We start from the raw sequence: 20,440 nt of genomic DNA on the forward strand, positions 1-20,440 counted from the left end.
CCCCCCATCCCCAGGGGGGGGGGGGGGTGTGAGCGAGCGGCTGCGTGGTGCTTCGTTGCCGGCTGAGGTTAAACCACAACATCCTGAAATAAAAATATTTCTTTTAGGAAATATTGTCTCACAAGACTGTATTTTCCTCCTGCCACTGTTTCTCTGCCCTTTGCAAGGAAGATATGCATTATGGGAGTCCTTGATGAAGACGATTTCCATTTGAAAAATTTCAGCTGGTATACATGGGGGACATCCACAGTGATGTAACTGACATAAGCAAATCCCCCTCCTACAATATTTTGAAGTGTTCATTTTGACTGAGATTAGATTTGAGCACTGCCAATCCCATGAATCTGTGATGTATGTTATTGAAGAAAGAATTAACATCCCCTTAAGAAACCTAGAAACGGTAAAAAAGTTCTGATCTTTACTTTCACTGTTAGTCTTCCTTGTACAGATTTCTCTAATATCTTCAGGTTGTAAGCAACCTTAGATAATGTTGCTTTTAAACAATTCTTATGTGAGTGCAACTACTTGGATGGCTGGCAAAAAACTCTTCTGTTTAAGGAGAATTCTGTATTTCTTTCATCACCCAAAAAACCCTTTCACATCAGTTCTGCTCTAAGGATTTACCACTGTTCTGTAAAGAAACCTGCAAGATGCAAAACAAAACTAGATGAATTGCAAACTAAGATAAACCCTTGTTAAAAATCTAGGCAATGTTTCTATAACAAATGGTTTGAAATCCAAAAATAAGCTTATCCCGACACATACTGGTTGTTTTCAAATCAGTCACCTTTCCTTCTACTTGTATTTTTCAGATATTCATGTAAATGCCCCTTCTCCTCTGCCACTATTTGACCTAAAGCAGTGAGCAATGTCTCCAAAGACATGATCCACATGGGCAGACCGTACCTAGCTCAACTCCACTGTTAATGAAGGCTGAGATGCTTCTGCCTGCTCTGCCAGATGTGCCAAGCAATTCATGGACTTCCAGAGGCATTTGTCCAACGTGAGTAATATTTGACTCCAGCTTCCTGATCAGTACGTGAGCAACAAGTATTTCTACGATAGTCTCCAGTTCAGTAAACCTGAAAGCAGAGGATTTATTACATACAAGATCAAGAAGCCTCTCCTTTGATCATTTATACAGTGGTCTATGAATGAATGCATTCAGAGCCCAGCTTCAGCACACTCTGAAATATTCATGGACACAGCCAAGAGCAATACATCGAATGTTCGTTAGAGACCAGATCCTCTGCTGGGGTACATCACAAGGTGACTTTGTTGACTTCAGTGGGAAAACAACAGTTTACACAAGCTAAGAATTTAACCTTTTTGCACATTGAACTCTTCTTTGTAAACAGTACTTTAATACACATCTGTGAGCCAGGTAATAAACACTTCAGATAAATTACTGGAAGGTTTAGAGAGCTCTATGCACTCACACAGGCTTTCAGATGTAGAGCAGAGGCCAGAAGTCAGTGCTGATTACATCTCAGTAGCAACTAACCATTATAAATATCAAAGTCACACATTTGGGCAATTTCTTTAAGCTCTCCTTTGTATTTCTGAAGAGCTCTCTGAAGACTTCTGCATATTTTATTCTGTGGTACTGGGATGGATACTTATGCCCCATGCTTGAGTAGGGCTGGGTATACCCAGTGAGGCTTGAAACATCAAATAGGACTGCCAGAACATTTCTTTCTCCTGTAAATTGAATGAACAGCTACATGATGCCACTTCCCCACAGCAAGGTTTCCCCATGATCCTACCCTTCATTCAGCCATGGCTTGTCCCAGAACCAGGACAGCACCTGCAAGTTATCGGCACTTTGAAAGGAATCATTCATACAGCCTAAGGACTTGTGGGTTTAAGTTGTATGAAAGTCCCAGTCAGCTGGAACTACCCAAGCACATCAATGTTTATGGGGGAGTTTTCTTTGCCTGTTGGCTAAGGTGTAGTTCTGGAGTGCTCTTCTCATAATAGCTACCACAATTAACAGCTGAGATTTTTCAGAAGGACATAAAAAATGAGGTAGTCAACAACTTCCAACAGAGGTGAGCCGTTGAAAACCTTAGGTAACAACAAAGGCAAGGGCACTAATCATCTCCAACTCAGTATTAAAACACAAAAGGTGGCACTCCCTTAAAAATTATTTTTCATTGATCCAACGTAACTTACTGGGCTTAAAATATAAGTCACATTATCACAACTGAGATCCCACCTGTAAGTTCTCAGCCTCACACTGCCTTCTTCCAAAAACAGTCAGCCATTGTCAGTATACTTAACTTTGCCAGACAAGAAATGGCAATCAAACTTTTGTTAAGATAAATGGTACTAACAAGCTGGTAAAGAAAAAAACATTATTATTTTACCAGCCAAATCTATAGTGTTGACTCAGGAGGCACCTGAAATATTGCTTACATAAGTACTGTAGGCTTGAGCTCATGCTAAAACAATCTCAACAACATTATAAGTTTTAATATAATGACTTTCATGTTATAACTTTATTCAATCATTTACACAGTAATAATTTAAGATATGAAATAAAGAGGAAAAAATTGCCTTTGTACAAGTTATTCTACTAAGGACTGGAATATTAATGTTATCGGGTACATGAAACCCTGTGCAACCATGGAAACCATTGCATACAATCCATTCAGCCTCCAAATCTGAGATGTGGCCTATGGTTGCTATGAGAGGATATAGCTCACACCCCTCAGCAGTTCCTATTAGAAAGTGATATTTAGGTTCTATTGTGTATTTGTCTACGCTTCATCTCAGCATAAAGCTATTTGTGGAAGGGAGGTTAAGGGGAGGGTTTTGAAATCTGAAAGCATACCTTTCAGATTAATCTAGGAAATCAGGTGCTGTTTCACAGCAGTTTAGGGTTCATTTGTGACAATTTAACTGATGTCTTCCCTTGTTCTGAAAAGATAAAAAAGGGTATCATGAATTCGACTTGGAGAAGTTAGGGATTAATTTACATTCCAGGAGCATATAAGTATACTTTTCAAGCTCATCCTCAGCCCAGACTAGCTGCAGACAGCCTACAGGAATCAGTGATAAAGAAACACTCCCCCTAGATTCTGGGTTTTTAAAAAATTCTTTTAAATTGCAAAATTTAAAGGGAAAATATAAACTAAAATCTTCTGCAACCTGGTAAACTCAAAACTGTAACTATCATTTAATCTATGTTCTTTTCCAATTGCAAAAACAGTTACACTAGGAACAATTACGTGGTAATGAAAACATCTTGACATACCATAGTAAAGCCTGAAAATCAAACAGAAGATTTCTGAAAGGTTTATGAACTCTCACAATTCAGTGAATGTCATCTGCTAGCAGGGCGGGCTGGGAAAAAAACCTTCCCCATGAAAAACATGGAACTTACCTAAACCAACACTTGCACTTTTGTTTAAAATTACTTATTAAGTCTTCAAAGCAGGCGATGATCTCTCCACCAGCTCTTCTGGAGTCCACCGGAGCTGAGCCCTCAGGGAACAGCTCTCCCCACACCGATTTCCCATGCCCAAGGCGCTGCCCTCGGCAGCTTGGCAGGTCAGAGGACCACCTTGTCCCTCACGGCATCCATACCTAAGGCATTCATTTTCCAATTTTCTGTGTCACCAGCTCATTTAAAACTGCTCCTACCTTGTAGGAACCGCTCTCTTTGGGAACATCGAACCATAGTTTGATCTCAGTAACGTACACCATCTGTCCCCTCTCCATGCTGATGCCTCTATTCCCCGAGACAAGTTTTGCTGCTTCTACATATTCAAGATGCACCAGAAATACCAGAATATCCAACTTGAGAAAACTGAGCAGAGCTTCGATCTTGCAAGTCCAGGTGCCTCCTTTAATGTGGTTAAATTGTTCAGTGGATGACAGGCTAACATTTCAGTGTTCATTTCTGGGAATTAACAGTCAAGAGCAGCCTTTCTGCTTAAGAAAGGCTTGAAATTGCTTCCAGCTTTACTGCTATCAGAAGGAATTTTGATTCATATTTTATTTTAAAGTCTATAAAAAAGCGACCCAGTTTCTTCCAAGCTGTTGCAGGCGCTTCTTGCTCCATGTTGCTCAGTGGCCCGGTGGCCACGGTTGAGCGGCTCACAGGTGTTGCAGGGAGTTAGATGAGTGTAGGTCAGTAGTTCATATGACAAGTGTTCAACAGATGGAAATCGCTCCGTTGGCATGCAGACAGGCTAAGGTCGCTCTGTATGGAGAGGAACACGCTACAGAGAAATGATACAACAGTCCTCAACTGTTTACCTGAAGATGTTCAAAACCATACATATAGCACTGAAAATTATTAATTAGTAAATTATTAACTTACATAGTAGATGGCAGAGCATCCTTCTTCCCTCACTTTCATTTAGTAGTACCATTATTTTGGAAGACCCAAGCTCCATGCTCCAAGGACAATTTCCTGCTCTGAGCAATATTTGTACATCCAGCATGAGAGGCCAAAGTGGTCCAAATCTCCTTTGCACCAGAAAGGACTTTACGCCAAGCCTGATTTGCTGAAAGTGGTGCCACATCTACGGAGGATGTCTTGCCTCCTTAGGAAAATGTTCTCTAAAATTCAGCAGTGCCTCCTTTTCCACATATGATTTTTCCAAGTGTGATTGTGATGCCTGCATCCTACTCCTGCATCATGCTTTGCTCTTACTAAGTGAAGGTAATGGTGCTTAGATGCTTTCATAAAAGTACATTTGGAAAAGCCTATGTGAGAAGTACCAGGTAAACACTCAGCTCCTGATTTACAAATGGTATCAAACCCCTCAGCCTGGGCACTTGCCTTTCATTTACAAAATAAACACTCTTAGGAAAAGCAGAAGTTGTGAATGTACAGAATAATGCAGGGAGATGGTCAAGATTGGTACCCTGGTTCAAACATCAGTACAATCATGAACCACTGGAGAAACCACGGGCCCTGTTTTGGGTGCACCTCTGTTGTCATCTCAAAGGATCCAGATTAAAGGGCTGCCAGAACGATGAGTCCAGCTGACCACCATTGGTTTATCAGCTCTTTCAGCTTTGGGATAACACACACTATAAACATCACTTTAAGCCAAACAGATAGCTATCTCATGGATGGTAAGGGCCACCAAGGATCACTCTGCTCATTCAGGACCGGCACTATTTAAGAGACAGCTCAGCTGAAGCTTATTTGCAGCACCTTACCAGATATAGCCTTGAGGTTTCAGAGTGTGAATTACTGTGGTGACATGCTGAAGCAGAGAGAAATGGCAGTGACCTGCAAGCTACTGTTTATAAGTATGTTAACCCATTCACACCCACAGCGATGAGCATTTCTCATGACTAAAATCATACCGTATAGGTCACTAGGCGCCCTGCTTTAAGTAAGTCTCTGAAATTTTGACCCACTGAGACATACAAAGAAAAACACTTTCAAGCCGCAAAAAACAGGAACATTGAATTTAAACCGAGGGCTATTTTCAATATTCGTGTATTTTTACTAATAGAGCTTTTCTCCTACTTTCTACGCAAATTATATATCACACAAAACTGAGTAGCTTTCAAAAACTGCATTTATCTACATTGCAGCTACACATACTTTCACCAAGATGACACCAGCAAAAAAAAATTGACAGAGGAACTCCCATGCTTAGAGGCAGAACAAGCCTTAGCACTTCCATATTAGTGCCTAAGCAATATGGGGACCTTTCTTGGCTTTCTGATTTACCCACTAAAAATCAGCAGATTTCCTCACAACAGTAAGTAAATCTCCATTCTGGATGGCAAGATCTCTGCTCTACTGAAGTCAAAGTAAATTTTCCCTGTTAGATACAAATTGAACGAGGATTTCATCTGCTTCCTGCATTAGGCTTTTGGGTCTAGTTGGGATTTGGTCATGCATTTATATTTTTATGTCTAAGTTCCAACACTCTTGGAAATCACACGAGGGCTATTTTCAATATTCGTGTATTTTTACTAATAGAGCTTTTCTCCTACTTTCTACGCAAATTATATATCACACAAAACTGAGTAGCTTTCAAAAACTGCATTTATCTACATTGCAGCTACACATACTTTCACCAAGATGACACCAGCAAAAAAAAAATTGACAGAGGAACTCCCATGCTTAGAGGCAGAACAAGCCTTAGCACTTCCATATTAGTGCCTAAGCAATATGGGGACCTTTCTTGGCTTTCTGATTTACCCACTAAAAATCAGCAGATTTCCTCACAACAGTAAGTAAATCTCCATTCTGGATGGCAAGATCTCTGCTCTACTGAAGTCAAAGTAAATTTTCCCTGTTAGATACAAATTGAACGAGGATTTCATCTGCTTCCTGCATTAGGCTTTTGGGTCTAGTTGGGATTTGGTCATGCATTTATATTTTTATGTCTAAGTTCCAACACTCTTGGAAATCACACGTGTTCCAAACTTCAGATCAATATGTAGGCATTGCAAATGCTGTATCTGACCTAGGTTCAGGTAACCCAAACTCTTATGCCTACTATGTCCTATGCCTACCCTTAGGTCCTCAGAGCTACGTAGGTAATACAGAATTTTATTCTACAGTAACTTAGAATTTAGGCCAACACAATCTTGGCCTATAGAGCATCTTATAAATGTGATATATTTACATGTGATAGATTGATGTAATATATAAAATGCATTAGCTCTTACTGTATTTAATAAATGCTGAAAGCTAGCAATATCAAGATAGATTTATGATTTCCCCCATCCTTTGTTTTACCAGTGATAATAAAAGAAGACTGCTTGGTTTAGATCATTTAACTGACTTTTTTGTTCATTTTGCAGTTAATGTATATTTTAGTATATTTTTTCTTACTTTTAGCAAAATTGTATAGGTGCAGACACACACACAAATCACAAAGTTGCCTGACTGCTTATTGCATCTTTTTAGAAACATGTTGGTATATCTCTATTCTGGAGAACATTTCACAGTTCAGTGATGGAAAATAGTTTGCACTTCATTTGTGCATGTACTAATTTTAGATTAAACAGGACCACATAAATCCTGCTGAAAAATGATGCAATTAAGCCAGACCTATTTGTAAAAAGGACAACATGTGGCTGTAATTATAATGGCTAAGCGTTCGGTAACACATTGACTTATTAGTGGGCTAAGAGGAGTTTGTGCAACATGCTGAGTAAGTCTTTACAGGAATAAATCTTAATATTCCCCCAAAAGCCATTAAAAACAATCCTCTGTTGCATTTCTGATCAACTTCCATGGTGATCTGATCAAAATCGTCACTTTTGTTGTAAGCATAGCACTAAGCATTCTTTGTGCCTACTGCTATGGTGTGGAGTAGCCGTAGTTAGTCAATCATCAGCTTTATTTCAGAGCAAAACTATTGTCCAAGAATGACTGAATGACTGGCATATGCACCAAAGCTCTCAAGTATATGTGTTTCAAGTGACCAATAATCTGTAAAGATTTACAGTGCTCATACTTCACAATGCCATTGCAGTTTGTATGAGGATTTAGATTTGTCAGCATATTTCTAAACCCTTGGCAGCCCCACAGAGCTATCACGGTCTTCACCAAAACAACCTTTATAAAAACTGGCTACCACCACACATGCATTCCTGTGTGCCTATCCATGACTACAAAGAGTATGTCCACAGTAACCCTATGATGCCAAGTAAGGGAACAAGCTAAGTTTCAGATAATTTTTTGCTGTTTATAGCCAAACTCAATTCGCCATCTATACCTTAGCTGTAGAAATACACACTGTTGTGTAAGCATCCCTGCTTCATGCTGCCCATAGGTCATACTTTCCCTTGTGGTGACTGATACATGGCAAGGATTTTTCACTCTTGAGACATACCTGTCAGGGCAAGCAGGACAGACAGAAGTGTCCTAGCAAGGTGAAGTGGGCCAGCCCATCTAGGATGTTCCCTGGGGTATGGACCAGCAGTGATGCAAGCTCTAATTTTCACATACAGCAAAAGCCACTGCAAACTCAGTTCCACAAAGTGTGGACTGAAGGCAAGCTTGGGCTCAAATATAGGCTCAGGTCCATATTCAAAGTGCAATACATACATACCAAATTCCCTATACAGGGCTCTTCAGACAGTAGGCCTTCTACCATCTCCCTCACATTCAAATGTTCATGTGCGGTGGGTATGAAAGGAGATGCAAGGACCTCAGGACCTGGTGCCATCAGGTAGACCAGTGATGGTAAGGCTTCTTACAGCCCAGCCATGGAATCCTGGCTGCCACATACAACAAGGATTTAATTTATTGTTAATCTTTCACTCTCAAATTTTTCTTAAGGGTGCTGTGGATGATAACCTGGGAGAATGATACAGCATTGCCAATCACCTGTGGAGCACTTCAAGATAAAACCAAAACTCAATGTAGGGGGTTTTTTTGCCTTTCAATCCCCAGTCCTTCTGATTCACTGCTTTATTCTCCAACATAACAGGAAAAGCTTATTTTCATAGTTGCATGCCTTACACTGAACTAGATCAGAAAAACCCTCTCATCTCCAAAGGGCTCATTTCCTTCAGAATTAAGACACTGAGTCAGTTGTTTCTCCAGTTCCAGTGACCTTTCTTCCCCTACTAGCTGGGGGGCTTGGTTTTTTCGCAGGAGAACATGTAATATAAACATAATCAGCCCTTTCACATCATGTAGCTCTTCGCTTCAGCAGGAGCTTCCTTACTTTGAGATTTTTTTTCTGATATGCTCCCACTAAAGTAAAATCAATCCATAGAAAGGAAAAAAAATATGAAAGGACCTTAAATGCTAGCGCACATTCAAATGCCACTAAAAGTGCACCTGTGTCTTGTCATTTCAAAATTAATATAAGGCAAGGTATGTGATCCCTTTTGCTAATTAACACAGCCCTCTCGGATTCCCCTTTCCCCTTACACTAATTAGCACAGAAAAAACCTCACGCAGACAAACAGACAAAATAGCCACAGGACTCTGTTGTTGAGCAAAGCACTTTCAGGAGGAGAAGGGGCAAAGCTCTGTGTCGGTAATTTTAAACACCTGGTTGCCTGAAGCGTGCAGGTGTGGGCGAAATGTTGCCGAAGTGATGCAAGCCTTTAAAAATGCCATCACAGTTTGCCTGAAAATTCAAAATCCTCATTAGTCGTATGAATAATTTATCAGCCGCCCCACAAGGCAGGGAAGGGACACTTTTGTTGTCTACTTGACTAGCAATGAGGTCAGTTACCACCTAAAAGGGGAGGGAGGAGCGAAGTTTCTGAAAAATGGAAATTTACTCTCAAAGTATGGTCATTTCTTGCCAGAACTTTTACGGAGATATCATAAAGAGACCAGTCACAGAGGCACAGGGTATTCCTTCCAAGGGAGGGAAAGGACTGCTCAAAGCAGTTAATGCACTTTAAAGAATTGCGCTGACTTTAATCCACCTCTTATTTGGTTTAAATAACAGGAACGGTGTGTGCAGAATTAAAAAAAAAAAATCCAGTATTAGCAGTTAAACATTCTCTAAAATGGATTTTAAATTAACTTGAGGAAGTTTGAAAGTACTGTAAGGAATAAATGTTGCTTTTAATCTTTCAAAGCACAAACTGTAGCATTACTGTTATCTTCTCCTGCCAAGTGTAAGAAGCGTACCGGTCTTTAGACACCCAGCAGTGTTTCTTAGAAGGGCAATGAAAGAGTGAATGGCAAAAGCCTGCCAAAAGGAAAATCAAAGCCATACCTGCAAGCTGCAATACAGTTCTAGGAATCCCTTCAGACTTTTCCTTTTCATGTGTTTGAAACTGAAACTTTTCAAAATGCTGGCGTGGTTCCTTAAAATAATTTTTACTTCTTAAACCTAAACAACTTGGAGGGAAGGGGGAGAGGAAGAAAGGGGGAGAAAATATGGGGTTAAACAACAAAAAAACGAAAGAAAAAGGAAAGAAGCAGCATTAAATTCAATTGGATTGTCCCAAAGCAGTCTCTTCAGAGGAAAAGAGCCTTAAAATGCAGGAAATCTGTCTAACCCTCTAACTATTCCCACTCAAGCTGCCCCGCAGTCACAGATGTTACTGATTCAGTTAGATAGCAATTCCAAGCTCCCAAAACAGATTCCAAGTGAGAAAATAGGAAAAGTCCTTGGTTGCTATTAGCTACGCATTCTGAAGTAAAAAGAAGTATGGGCAGGGAGGAATTTGTGGCCTGGATTAGAGGTTCCACGGTAATTAAAGAGCAATGACAAATGGCGTCTCAGCTGACCTATTGAACGCAAAGCCACGAGGTTAGGAGCTCAGGCTGCAGCGAAAATTTCTAGGGAAATGTGTCAGGTTTTTTTTCTGCTGTGATTTACTGATACGTTTAACAGGAATGAAACCCATATAGGTCTCTGAAAATGTAACGGTGGCCTACAGAGCTTAGATGAAAAACTGGAGAATTTAGCAGGGCATACTAAAAGCCTTGTAAATGATGTATTTAACTGTGCAATTAAATTCTATGGTGGGATAATAATTTATTGCATCATCGCTAAAAAGCTGGAGGAAAGTTATCACTTCCTAAGAGACCGAGTAGGACATATCCCTCAGACGTGCCCCGCAGTTTTCAAACGTTTAACAATTGCACTAGCAATGTGGGAAGAAAAAAAGGCACCACCTATAAACTGTAAGAATAACAGTAAAAATAAATAGAAGTATAAGTCCTGCCAAGTGCTTCAAATGAGCGAACGAGTAGGTCCTCAGGTGGATGATGCACCAGGTGATGCAAAGCCTTCTTGTGCTGGGCATCAGAAGTGGTCCCCACCCCACACGGCTCGTCCCCCAGCAGAGCAGGCAGATAAGGAGGAGATGCTGAACAAGAAGGCCAGGCAGACCGGCTGTTGGAAGAGCTGATGACAAAATCTGGGACCCCAGCGTCCCAGCCCTGGGCCCTACCCACTGGGTTGCACAGGGCTTGTGCTAATGCTGGATGGGCAGCAGGACCTGGGGAGTGACCCCATCCCTCCAGGTGCTCCTGGCTCTGCTTCTCTCCCCTCCCTGCCAGGTAAAATACTGAACTGGTCTGCCGTCCTCCCCCTTTGGGAAGCAGAAGAAGAGGAGGGGGCTCCCTGGTCTCGGGCTGCCATCTACTCATGCGGAGACAAGAATACCGAAGATGAGCATCCTCCCTGGATACAGCCCTGAGACAAGTCCTACCTGTGCATCGAGGGCAAAAGCTCTGCTTCGGCATGTGCTGCTGCATCCACAACCCCAGCCTGTGCTAAATTCTTGTTCCACTTTATGCCTTCCAATCGAGGGCTAAAGAGAGTTGTTCTGCAAGATGCTTCATGTTGTTTTGTACATTTAGATTAAGTTTTTGTTTTGTTTTCGTAAAAGTTTATTCACAAGCTCTAGGTGCCCTGGCAATTAGCTAGATTCACAATCCAATTGGAATAAACACCTGGCAACATAATGATCCTCCTGCACAACAAAGCAAATTAATCGGACCAGCCAATAAATCAAGTGGCAGAATATAGCCCCTTCCACCCAGCTCCAAATCCCATGCCATCAGGCCTCCTCCAAAGCTATTGCATACAGATGGTTTTTTACATCATGCCCGGAAGGGTCTGTAATATTTGGGCTGTTTCACACCGATGGGGCTGGGGACAGGCTCCAGAGCCAGCGGGGTCTGCAAAATGTGCTGTTGGCAGCTCTTGCCCTTCTTCAGTGAGGGTCTTTTAACTGGAGTAAGCCCAGTCCTGCAGCACCACACTGCAATGCAGGCACTCACAGCTCATTCAAAGCGATGGAGGGTGGCTTCATAAAAGTTGGAGAGGCACAAGTACGCACCCACAAGCCCATGCAGCCTTCCAGCTTCAGTACCTCTTTAGCCATCTTTAAGCCATTTTAACTTTACCTAATTATTTCTCAGGTATATCTGAAATGGAAAACCAAAATTTTGCATATAAGTAGTTCCCTGAGTTCCGAAACCAGTTACACTGCACTCCTTGTGAATATTCTGACCAGATGAAGTTTGGTCTGCAAAAACGTTAGCACAAGACAACTGCATTTCTATTAATAATGCCAGCATTTGCAATATTGCTGTATCAGTAACAGAACACTAATAGCTTAACCACTGCAAAAAACAATACATACATGTACAGTAACAGCTTAGAATAATGATGACATCAATCAAAATTATGTATAGTGAACAAAAAGGCTCCAAACATTTGTAGATAGTTGTGGTCGGAAGGGTTAGCTGAACTCCTTTTAGGAGAAACTAGGGCTGAACTGACCGTGTGTCTTTCAGACTGCACCACCGAGGCAGCTGAGACTGCACGCTGAGACTCAGAGGAGGAAATTTCAGCGTGACTGATATAATCTCAGATAAGAGGTAATTCCCTTGACAAATAAAGGGTTAACTTTGCTTAGGAAAAATAGGTTGGATTACAGATAGGTAGCAGCCGAGTTTCAGGCTGCATCGTCAAGAGAAGTAGAACAGCGTCAGAGCTAAATAACCTGCTGTACGCTTCCTAAGGGCAAAGCAGCCTCTCTACGATATATTGTTTCCTTGAAGGCAGCAAAGCTGAGGTGACAAAAGGAAGAAAAATGGGTGGAAAATGAAATAAATATCCTTAACTAATGAAAGACATGAGGGCTGGCAAACTTCAAATGATTCAAAGTTGGGGATGCGAGAGCCCACCCAATATTCATGCATTTTTTTAAAAATTGTCGCCAAAATATCCCCTGTGCTTGAATTAAGCCTTATGCTACTATTCTCTCTCATCAAATTCCCAGTTTTCTGGTTGGGGGCTGCAAAGACAGGTCTTCCAGCAGGAGCCTGCCATCCCCTGCCCTCCCACGTGCAAGCGACTCGATGGTTATGGGAAGCAGTTTTGTCCTAATGACAGGTGAGTTTCTTCCCTCATCCTTAGGTACACCAGAGCAGATCACTGACAACTCCTGAAGTATCAATAACACCTTTTTAAAAATTGATGTGCAATAAGAGCTGGATTTCTGGAGGGCAAAGCACTGCCAGAATAATCAGTTCGAATCCTGCTAATTGAAAGCTCAATGCAAAATTCAAGCGGAGGCAAGCAGAGTACACAGCGCATGGCCACCCATTAATGTAATGAGGAGGAAATGTGAAGGCTTCACAGGATACAGAGAGAACATATTCTGGACCTAAGAGGCATTGAGAGGATATGTCTATGGAGCAGTCCTCCACTGGTGAAGGGGAAATGCGTTTTAATAATTACATGCATCCTTAGCGAGGACCCATGACATTAGTGTTTTCCAAACCTGCATTCATGCCTCTGAAAACTCAGTGTACCCAAAGCCAGACTCAAACAGTTAGTCAAATCCTGGAGCCGGGAAATGGGAGAGGGTTTAATGTCAGTGGGATGTCCCAGAGCAAACTGGGATCTGCAATACCTTCTACAGCCACAGTGGGAAGGCACAATGTAGCTTGTCCCTTCAGGTGAGGAAACGGACTGTGCGGTGAAGCCATGCAGCACTGAATCTTTCCCAGCTGTTAAGGAGGGATTCAACATCTACCCACATGCAGGGAAAAATGCAATTTTCTGAGCAGAGAGCTTGAAACTGGCCATGATTTTTGGACCCTTTTGCCAAAAATAAACAGGCTGATTCAAGTTGTGGGTCAGGCATTGTTAATTCAAGAAATATTACTGGATTAATTTTATATCAGTTTAATAACTTATTAATAACTATTGGGTGACCTGTCATAAATTAGTTAGCACTGCCCCAGAAGATGGTTTGGGATGTACAGGGTGATTTACATAACAGATCACGTCATGTCTCTGTCTTCTCTGCTTCTTTTCATTTATTCATGTGTAGAGCCAGGCAGATAATGGAAAAAGTAGTTAATAGATTTGGCTTGAAAAATGTTTTGATATTAGTGTATATTTTATTAATACAAACTATCTGTCCAACTCCAGGAGCTGGATGAATAATGGGCAGAAAATACTTCACTTACTGGAGATATAGCATGAAATTTATTGCATCAATCTTCTGATAGATACCTTTTAGCCAGTTTTAGCAAGGTGGGTAAACCAAACAAAATACAGGAGAAAGAACGAGAAAGAAGGCAATCGTTCCTGACTACTTGCTGTCGTAAAAAAAACAGACTGCTACTGGAAAGCCAAATTCTCAGCTGGATAATGATCCCTGGCTGGGAACCAGGTTGGCCGCACAGATATGCATGAGACAAGAGACACAGCAATGTTGGCTGGAAGTTCCCTTACAGCAGCGGTGATTTACCTGCAGTCCCACAGGTATCGGGGACAGCCCGAGGCACCAATTCCACACCAATTTGTACAGGCATCAGCAGGGAGAGCTGGCTGTGGCTTGTGCCTTTCCAACCAGGTAATTTTTCCTGTGGCACAAATAGACGCAGAATATAGTATGAGAGAATAAATAGGAGGAAGCTGACACTGTTAGTGGTTATTTATTACCTATTTACTAGCAGGTAATGGCTGACCTGCAGGCTATACTAAAGAAACATGCTCAGCTAACTCCTAAATTACCAACTGTTTCAACTCCTGCTGCTGAGCTTCAGAAATCAGCCTTGCATCGGTCAGTCTGGCAACCAGATTAGCTTCTTTGCTGCTGCTGAGGAAATCACTGTATCGGATGAGAATGAGTTATGAGATCAGAAGGTGCGTCAATAGCGTACGAAAGTCAAGACTGCCTGAGCATCTCAACTGCCTACATCATATAGTTGGGGTTCAGATACCCGGTGAAAAAAAGACACACGTCTGCTATTCCAGAATAATACTTGAAAACAAAGTAATGATCATCTGACCACTTCAAATTTATAGGAATACCAAAAATACAGTAGTCTTTGAATAGCCCCAGGTGGGCTTGCAGCTGATAGCAAATGTTCCTGCTCAGAAACATTTGGGTTTTTCCTTGCAACCCAAGGAAAGGGCTGGTGAGGTGCATCAAGTCCTGGTTACATCCCCTTCACTCTTGCCCCCTCGTGACTGCCAAGTCTCTTCTCCCCCTGCCTTTCCAAAACTGGCTTTCTCCAAGCAAATTTGTGTTTTTTGAGGCCTCAGGCTTTTTTTCTGGGCTCTCCCTATATCCTAAGCTATACGAACAGACAGTATAGAAGAGCTCATTTGATCTAAACCAGAGCACAAGGGAGTGTGGCAAACAGCAAGCAGGACAAGAGGCAGACTGTGAAACCAAAGCAAATAAAATAAGATCACATAGTTGCATAACTGAGCTGGTCCCTGTTTCCAAATCTTACCAGAAGTCTACTTTCAAATGTAATTACAGCAAATTATAGCTAGTGATGCCAACCTACACACCACTGCTTACAGGCATAGCAGAAACTTGGCCATGGAGAGACCCCTGGAAGAGGGAGGTGGCTAGAGTATTTCTGGGAACACAGAGGACCCAGGCTTTAAAGTGCCCTATGAATCCTGTATCTGGTCTAATAACTAAAACAGAGTTGGATTAGGTCTGCAGGGTCATCTCCACAGGACCCCAGCTGTTAGGAGGAAAGACCCTTCATTTGAAAAGGTCCAGTGCTCACTCATCCTACAACCTTTTCAGATCCCAGCTTTTCAGCAGTTCTGCTTCCCAGGTTGTGCACATACTAATGCAGATGCTGTTCAGGGAAAAAAAAAGGGAAGAGGTGGTGTGCAGGTATTTTCTCCACCCAAAAGCACAGTAGATGAACCCTGGGAAGAATACTACACAGATGGCATGAGACAGGTCAAATTCTGCTGATAAATGATCACAACAAATAATAGCATTGTTTTTCACTATAACACAGGCTGTTTTGCAAGGGAAAAGGTCTTTCGAGATCTGTTGCAGAACTTCACAGAGCAACTTATCTGTTCTTATTGGAGTGATTCGATTTGCTGTAGTGTATCACTGATTCAAGGCCAGAACTTTGCTAACCTTAAGTGTTGTAAGATTAATAACCTCTTACTCCAACAAATTGCTGGTTTGCACTCTTCAACAAACCCCTCCTCTTTGCAAAACTTGGTCTAATGTTTACTGCAGAGCTTCGTGTTTTGCATAGGATTCTGCTTCAGGGAAATTGGGTTTCCAGTTTCTATATCATTTCAACACAACCAAAAGAGAAAATCTGATTTTCTTTTAATTCAAGGTAGATCACATTTCAAGTATCACCGAGAAAGAAATGTCCTGCAACTCACTTTGTGATTTATGACTACCCCTTTCAGAACAATTACTATTTATACATTCGTTTATTGTGTCTCTTGGTGTCATAATTTTGGCAAAGTCACCGGACAATGTAGTGTGTCCTAATTCTCCCTCCATCAGAAAACATTTAGCAGAACTGCCTTTTAATAATGATACTGCCTTTTAATTTTCCAAAATGAGAATGTGTATTGTACCACTTTACTCAGCTTTTCCTTTGATTAATGGGAATGCACTTCTGCATACAGAGAATGGGGCTGCAAACATTCTGGCCTGAAGCAATTCCAATATAAGGTTTCAAGTATAAAAAAAGCAGGGAACTTGGAAGGTATTGTTTTAAGGTAGATTTAGGGTGAATTGAAAGATAAGACAGTGGAAAAGTGGAGGAAGAGATTCTGTTGGAAACAAGGCTGTTTACGAGAACCGAGTCAGCGCCTGGACATATGTATTGCTTGGATAAGAAGAGAAGAAAAGAAACACTCTGCTGATAATGATAATAGATGATTCTGCTTCGCTGCTGTCTTCCGTCATAAACAAATGGCATAGGCCAACAGTTAAACATCATCTATTTTAATTAGTATTTAAAGCACTATAGTTATCTATGTACTGAGTAACTGCAACAAAACTTTGTCAGGCTGGAATGCAAAGGGGGGAGTTTTGCAAGGAAAAGCAATCTGATCTATGCTCAGTGTTGTGGCCTCCCTTTAGATACCTAAACACTTACGTGCTAAATTCCAGCTGACATTTTAAAAGAAAAAAAAAAGGAGAACAAAACCAACTGATATGAAGAAACTAACTCTTTGGTCCTCAACTTTTCAATGACACGTATATGGGCCAAACAGACCTGCACACTGGCACAAAGGCCATCACTGCACAACTGCTCTGGTCAAGCAATGCATGAACTGATTGCTAAATGTTTACAAACTTCTCCAGCATATTCACTATTTGAAGTGTGAGGTATCAGGCACTTACATTATTTTTTTAAACCATGGCCTGTTTGTGAAGTATTTGTTAAAGTCATCGGTATCTAGTATTCTAATTAGGGGGTTTTTGGGGGTGGTATAGGATTATGTTGACCTCTTCCTGCATGAGCTGAACTTTGTCATAAAAGTTTGCAATACCAAATCTGATGTTGATGAAAAACACTGGTGTGAAATAAGCCCTGCTTGAAAGTGATACAACTGTCAATCCACTATAGTTTACACTTAATGGGGAGGAGGCTTTTGGCCAAAAATATTCCCTAATAATCATGGTTTGGAAAGTGAGCCCAACGCACTACATGGTGGTGGGGGCTGATTAACACATGGCAATTCTAAGGACTGTAAGTTTACTATTTCCTGGAAACTGCACCCATAATCTCAAAGAACTGAGATTTTTGATTAACAACTGAACTAGAAGGTCAGCCTGACTTTGCAAAGCAAACGTGAAGTTTTAGTACAACCGAAGCCAAGAGGGAGCGCACTAGTTGTGACCACTGGCACAGGGTTCATCTCCACAGTTTGCCTAAGGAAAGAGATCCGATGGCATTTATAGTTTCCTCATCCTCAGTCTCCCTGGGATACAGGCAAACAACTGTGTGCACGGCTCAGAGAAGTAAATAGGAACAGGGTCCAGCGGCATTTCCTATGGAAGTCAGAGAAAATCAAAAAGATTGGAGGGATTTTTGCTCTCCAAAAGCAAAAACATGACAATTAATAGTATGTTATAATTAATGCGATTTCCTCAATTTTAGAAGACTAGGACATGAAAATGCACCTGGGGTTTAAGGATGCCCATTTTGCTGTCTGTTCTGGGGGGAGCTCATATGGCCCTCTTTCTAGGGGCAGGGTACACACTAAGGAGAAGGTGGCCTAGGGACACTCAGCTGTGGCATTGCCCTTTTTGACTGAAGCACTGCTTCTGCTATATTTTCTGGGGGATGGATGGGAACAACAGCCAAGCACAGACTCCATCTTTCCCCTCCTCCAGGCTCCCCCAGACCAGGCATGCTCCTCTCCTCGAAGAGAAAGCTCCCCAAATGCTTGCAACACCAAGAACACACAGGGAGGAGTTCAATGTGCTCCCAGGAATCAGTGTCCTCTTCCTCACACCGACTGCTCTGGGTCTGGACACATACCCCTGCATACCTCATGCCTGGGACTCCAGCGGGACATAACAGTGCTCCCAGCACTGCCCCGTGGCTATGGCAGCCCCTGCAGGACTGCTGCAGAGAACTGCCTTTACAGATTGATGATTCAATTTTGACCAGATTGCTTAACTCTGCTTTTCATGGTGAGCTTCCCTAACTAATAGCCACGTTTTCAATGAGCCTGGAAAAAGCTTGAACTACACTTCTGAGTGCAAACCTGCTCTGAACAGCTTGCCCAGTTGTAAAGTTATTGAAAATGTTTACACATGTAATTTTATTGCAAGAATATACACAACTGTGTCTTTATTGATTGCTTTCCTAGTTCTGGAAGTGTTTCACTGCTTTAAACCCCGCAGCTCGCCCTGCAACCTCCCCAGCTCTATCATGCACCATTTAATATTGTTCTAATATTAGCAAACCTTTGTTTCCACAACCTGGATTTTCCATATTTTCATCCGTGCGACCAGCAGAAAGCTCATGGCCAAATAACAATGAGCTCATCTCAAATGCTTATGCAGCCAGTGCCAGGTGAACAAATTGTCTATTATTAGACTTTTTCATGCACTAAGAGCTTTTGTTCCCTACTTGCCTGTCTTAACACCTGCTGTTGCAATGTATATCAACTTTCAGAGCATCATTCCCAGTAACAACAGAATATAAAATGTATTAGGGGATTGCTCATACAGAAAGTGATTAAGTTTTGTAAAGGGAGCTTTGTTGAGCAAAAAGAAAAAAATAAGGCAAGTGGTGATGGGACTGGAGTAATTATGAATATAAATCAAAAATCTTCACTGAATCAACACAACAAAAAGTTAGACATTCAATTGCAGCAAATTCATTCAGCAGCATCCAGGAAAACACTAATAGTTGTGAGAAATGAATTTGTATTAGTAGTAGTAGTAATAGGAATTTTTTTCCTTCAGTGAGTTTCACACAAATATAGAGTGTTTGACTGGTGTGTGAAAGCGTTGATGGGATTGTGTGGGTTGGGCATATGGAAAAGGTGTAACCCAAACCCAGCAGCTTAAAAAACACATATATAGATATTTAAAAATATTTAGTAGTGTGATCCAAGTGTTAGAGAAGGAAATTATAATTAACAGGTTATAAGGTATGTTATGAGGAGGTCTGGCTTTTACTGGAACAAGAACAGTCGTCGCTCACAGTACAGAAATGGACTACCATTCTTATGTGAGATGGCTTTTGGTTTTTTGCTTTATACATTTTTCTTCTGTTCAGAAAATCATACTTAAATGGTTGCTTTTACAGCCATGAAATAGAGAGCTGGAGAGAGCAGTGTGACCTGTGAGTAGAGGCTCAGCGACCACCAGGAGTGGGCAAAATTCCTGCCTACGGCTGAATCACTTCCCCTGCTCACCAATTCAGATGACCATTTATGATAAAAGAAAATTCCCCGCTATGCACTTCTCACCTGCCACATCTATTTGGATTGTAAATGTTTCAGGCCAGGAACTGTCACTCACCATGTGTTCATACAATGCATAGCACGTTGGGACTCCAGGCTTGATTGGGCTGTCGCAGGAGTGTGCTGTACACAGTAAACAACAGAGACATCCATGAGCAGTGAAACCCAAAAGTGTTTGTTACCTCTCTTTGCTATGCACTAAATTCTGACCTTGGTTTAGTATTGCTATCAGAAAGAGCTAAAGGCCAGTTCCTAGAAAACCAGAGTCTGGGTGTTAGATTACTTATTAAATATTCAAATAGCAAGTAAGCTTTTCTTACAAATAACCCCCCAAAAATATTCCCTATACATAAGTCAGTTTTTCTAGCAAACCTTTCTTTACTCGTTCTCTTCCTTCCCAAATCACACACTACAAGATACCATGCATTGCATCTCCTGCACGGGGGACAGTCACGTACTGTCATACTTCTACAAAGTCTTGTGTGATTCTGGCTGCATTTGGATTTTATCATTCTCAAATCAGAACTGAGGGGAGGGAGGATTCATTATTGACTTTTCTTGTTGCTTATTTAAAAAATATGACCTGGTCCCACCAGTCAAAAATTATGAAAAAATATTACTTACAAGAAACAGGAGCATACAGAGCAGTCTCTGCTAAAGAAGGAATTACTCTGTAGAAGTAGTTAGTCCAAATGCATCTGCTAAAACAGGAAAAAAACCCCATAAGGTTACTTAGACATGTACACCACATTTAAATTCAAGGAAAAAAAGTCATTTTT

General features: G+C 41.3%; 1 pseudogene; it reads right to left on the bottom strand.

The window, feature by feature from the left end:
* The window catches only part of LOC103905759, a 106,163-nt pseudogene extending 101,757 nt beyond the window's left edge, over window positions 1-4,406 (bottom strand).
* Between the last annotated feature and the right edge of the window lie 16,034 nt (window positions 4,407-20,440).

Source organism: Aptenodytes forsteri, unplaced genomic scaffold (assembly GCF_000699145.1).
Source record: "Aptenodytes forsteri isolate BGI_AS27 unplaced genomic scaffold, ASM69914v1 Scaffold119, whole genome shotgun sequence".
NCBI classification, from domain to species: domain Eukaryota; kingdom Metazoa; phylum Chordata; class Aves; order Sphenisciformes; family Spheniscidae; genus Aptenodytes; species Aptenodytes forsteri.